General features: G+C 28.4%; 1 long non-coding RNA gene across 1 annotated transcript; it reads right to left on the reverse strand.

Annotated features, from left to right (window-relative positions):
- Positions 1-2,218: 2,218 nt before the first annotated feature.
- Positions 2,219-5,055, reverse strand: LOC106477711. Its single transcript, XR_001292018.2, has 2 exons — positions 4,060-5,055; positions 2,219-2,665 (listed from the first exon to the last, which is right to left on the reverse strand). It is a non-coding gene; the product is annotated as an uncharacterized LOC106477711 (long non-coding RNA).
- Positions 5,056-5,080: the final 25 nt, after the last annotated feature.

Consider the following 5,080-nt stretch of genomic DNA (forward strand, 5'->3'; position numbering starts at 1 on the left):
AACTAAAAAGTATTATAACTCTTCTTATAACAAAATTTTTAATATTACCCTTTCATTCTTTTTTCCATTTGATAATTTTGATTTTAGTTTATTTCTTGAAATGACAATTTAATTAAACTTCTCTTTTCTTGCATGTTTTCATTGCAGTCTAAAAAAACTGTTTTTTCCTCTGTTATCATAATTTTAAATAATAATAAATAATCCGAAATCATTAGTTTTGTCGATAACAGATGGCAGTAAATGCAACTCAATTTTACTATAGTTGTATTTTTCGTCAAGAGATGTCGATAAATGCTGAAACTATTTCATAAAATGTTTTCTGTATAATAGATGGCAGTAAAAACAAAACAAAAATATTTTTATTGCAATTGTTTGGAAGCAAAATAATCGGCTCTAAGACAATTCTTTTTAACGATATTTTGCATTTATTTGAATTCTTTTCATAAATACTAATATTTATATTTAATTTTAATTTGCAAATATTTCATATTTTTCTACTAATATATATATATATATATTTAAAGAAAATTGTAATTATTTATTTTATTACGCTAATAATGAAACATCGCTTCGAGTAGCAATTGAAATTGTAATACCTTCCATAGAATTGTATTTACTGAAAATTCTGGGATATTTATCGAAAATACTTTTCATAAACACTAGTTAAAATCACATTGTTCTTGGTATTAACCAGCGACTTTGATTCATAATTAACTGATATAAAGAATTATGGCAATTAACTTTTGTGCCGTTTATTATCACAGTTTGGAAATACGAAAAGTACAACAAAAAACAGTTACGTTTATAAACAATAAATGGCAAAACGTTCAAAAATATCTTTATAAATTTCCGATTATTTGTTTTAGATTTAAGAACTTTGAGTGTAGTTTATTTCTTTTGATAATTGTTTAATTATAACTTGTCTTTTCTTGCATATGTTAAAGTAAATATAAAATGAAACTAAATTACCATTTATTAGAATTGAAATAATAATAAACAACCAATTACAAGAAATACTTTTATCGGTGAACGATAGCAGTAACAACGAACATTTAACACGCGTGAACAGTAATTGATAAATACTAATATTCAAACTTACTTTGAAATTATTACCATGGAATTATTTTGTTTATTTCAAATACTTTTGATAAATACTAACATTCAGACTAATTTTAATTATCCATAATATATCAACAAATCGGACTTGTTTATTTCGCTAATATTGTAATGTATACTTAGCTCGCAACGCCATCTATTTCAGTTGAAATTAAATTTAAAATTGTATTACATTACAAGGAATTAGTAGACTTTACAGTAACGATAATTAATACGATTTTAAAATGTGTATTTTTCTTGTACGGTTTATTAACTTTTATTAAAAACGTATTTCTTTGCGAAATTCCATCTCCAATCACGTGTTCGTTGTGAAGCCTAAAGCTTGGTCTGTGCTTTAACCACCGCAGGTTTCGAGCACCCAATTTAAAGCGTCACAAATCTTCACACTTACCGATGAGCTGTACAGTTGGAATTTAACAATGGTAATAAATTCATCATTTGATTATATTTCTTACAGATTACTTATATATATTTGGTAACTATCTAACGACAGTAACGTTAAATAAACATTAGGACGTGATCCTATCGGTATATATATATATAAAAGTATTCTAATAATAACATTCAGGCCTATTGTATGTAGTTAAACAATAGCAGCCGATTAAAATTCACTTGTGAGGACATTATTCTCATGACTTCATTATGTTTTTATTCTACTCTCAAAAACAAATTACCTTTTATTTATTGTTAAGTTTAGTACACAGTAATATATCACTGTCCAGAATCATCAATTGTAGAGGGCGTTTATCTTGGTTATTGGACTAGTGTGGTAAAGATCAAATTAGAACACGTAAAAACTTGGTTAGTTATGATGGGATTAATATTAGGCTGGAAATAATATTGTTTTATGTGTAGATAAATTATTTTGTAGGTTATTTTAAAGTTATTTTGTTTTATGTTGAAAAATAAGTGATATTGTACTAATAGTAAAAGTATTTACTAAGTTAGTACTATTATTATTAGTACTACTAGGGTTAATGTTAAGACTGATAATAATAATAAGAGGCCTAACTCAACTAATGTCAGTGATACTGATAGTGTTTCATTAATTTAGGTTTGACAACTGTTATTTATTACAGTACAGAATTATCAACAGAAAACATTCTAGGCAAACAAAACATTTTATTTTTCAAAAAACAGAGCAATCCTGTAGACATTTCTCCAGAGCTACAGCTGCACTGTGCATTTTATTACACAAAATATCTTGTCATTGTTAACACTTCAATCTGTTACCTAATCCCAAACCTCCACGTCACTGTGGCCGATTTTATCTAGAATCAAACTAAGCCCATGGTTAGACACTGTATCAGTAACATTAAGACATAAGATCCTCAGTGGTCACTCACATGATCCTTTTCAACCATTATAATACAGTGATGTATAAAAAAATTACACAAAATAAAACACAGACAGACATGGATCATAAAATATATATAGACAAAAAGCCAGTAAAGCGAGAAGGGTCTTTAGTAGCCAGTAAGCTCTGCAAAAGTCTGGTCCAATTCAGTCGAGATGGTCTTGTATCTTTCCCTTTCGTGGACCAACTCATCTGCAATAAAGAGGAATATGAAATATTTATACAGTCCACACCATACATGATACAAGTCCAGAACAGTCCACACCTTACAGGATACAAGCCCAGAAATAACAAAAATATCTTTATACAGTCCACACCGTATAGGATACAAGCCCATAAATAACAAAAATTATCTTTATACAGTCAACACTGTACAGGATACAAGTCCAGAACAGTCCACACCTTACAGGATACTTGCCCAGAAATAAAAATTATCTTTATACAGTCCACACCTTACAGGATACAAGCCCAGAAATAAAAATTATCTTTATACAGTCCACACCTTACAGGATACAAGCCCAGAAATAATAAAAATTATCTTTATACAGTCCACATCTTACAGGATACAAGCCCAGAAATAATAAAAATTAGATAGCATTCAAAGAAAAAACAGTTTATTTAAATATCTTACATTACTCAAACAATGAAACTAAATATTTAAAAAGTTGTAATAATTTACAATTATACTTCTTTATATATATATATTATTGACTTTTTTATGAACACTTCATACATTACAAGTACAGGTGACAAAATGTAATCTCAATACCACCTTGATTGTGTTGAAACATCTGAAGTAGAAAAGTTAACCAGAACAAAGTCTACAAAGAAAGATAAGTAACTTGGAAAGGACCGAAAATTAAAAGTATATCTCTGTAAAAACCCTAAAAGAAGAGGTACATTTTCTGTAAAAAACCCTAAAAGAAGAGGTACATTTTCTGTAAAAACCTAAAAGAAGAGGTACATTTTCTGTAAAAACCCTAAAAGAAGAGGTACATTTTCTGTAAAAACCTAAAAGAAGAGGTACATTTTCTGTAAAAACCTAAAAGAAGAGGTACATTTTCTGTAAAAACCCTAAAAGAAGAGGTACATTTTCTGTAAAAACCCTAAAAGAAGAGGTACATTTTCTGTAAAAAACCTAAAAGAAGAGATACATTCTTGGAAGAAATTTAAAGATCATTGCCTCAAAACAAAAAGTGAAAAGATAGCAACATTCTATTAAGAGTGCACGCCCATCATGCTGTAAAACTTTTACTGTGGTATAGAATCTCAACTAACTTATTGCAATGTAAAAGGAACAACAAAAAATGGTATTCCCACTTTCATTCCACAATATCGTAATACTTGATATATTTTTTATCTACAAATAATCATCTGAGGTTAACTTAATATAATTAATAAATATATATATAGTTTGAGTAATTTATCAAGCCTGTTATTACGAGGTTGTGTAAGGCATGACCAACAAAGACCAAGCTGAAACAAAGAACATGTACATGCAATTGTTGCAACATCAACAATATCCAACTGAACCGAACATGATAATTAAAAAACAAAACTTGGGGATAGGAATCATGCAGGCCAACCTTTCACCATGCTGCAAGCACTACAATCACATGGAGGCAATGTCTTTCAGAGTAGTTTCCATTTCTTCCTGGAGAAGGTGGCTCTTTTCGCGTTCCTCCATCAAATCGTCTGGAATAAAAGATTACACCCAGTTCTAAAGAATTCATTAATTGTTATTTTGGATCTCCAGGAATCATAGAAATATTTGGTATATAAAATCAATAGGAAAAATTGGGTTTGATGCCCAACTTTTATACTTTTGTCTGAATTTGACGTGATCTAACATGATAAAATTCCATCAAGGTTCAGAGGTTTCATCTAATTAATGATCACACTTGTATTAACAATATGCAGAAATATATAAATATTGTAGCAACTGTGAGAAACAAACTAACATTTGGAAAACAGATTTGTTGATTCTTCTTTGCTACTGGTTGATGTTCCTCACCTTCTAGCAATAAAATTTTACGAAAAAACAAAAATAACACTAGCCTAACTAATAATGTTACAGACAAGAATAACACTAGCCTAACTAATAATGTTACAAACAAAAAAATAACACTAGCCTAACTAATAATGTTACAAACAAAAAAATAACACTAGCCTAACTAATCATGTTACAGACAAAAAATAACACTAGCCTAACTAATCATGTTACAGACAAAAAATAACACTAGCCTAACTAATCATGTTACAGACAAAAAAATAACACTAGCCTAACAATGTTACAGACAAAAGTAGATTATAAAAATATTATTACAATCACTCAATAATCTACTGATTATAACAATATTATTACAATCACTCAATAATCTACTGATTATAACAATATTATTACAATCACTCAATAATCTACTGATTATAACAATATTATTACAATCACTCAATAACCTACTGATTATAACTATATTATTACAATCACTCAATAACCTACTGATTATAACAATATTATTACAATTACTCAATAACCTACTGATTATAAAAATATTACAATCACTCAATAACCTACTGATTATAACAATATTATTACAATCACTCAAT

This window comes from Limulus polyphemus, unplaced genomic scaffold (genome assembly GCF_000517525.1).
Source record: "Limulus polyphemus unplaced genomic scaffold, Limulus_polyphemus-2.1.2 Scaffold77147, whole genome shotgun sequence".
Taxonomy (NCBI): Eukaryota; Metazoa; Arthropoda; class Merostomata; order Xiphosura; family Limulidae; genus Limulus; species Limulus polyphemus.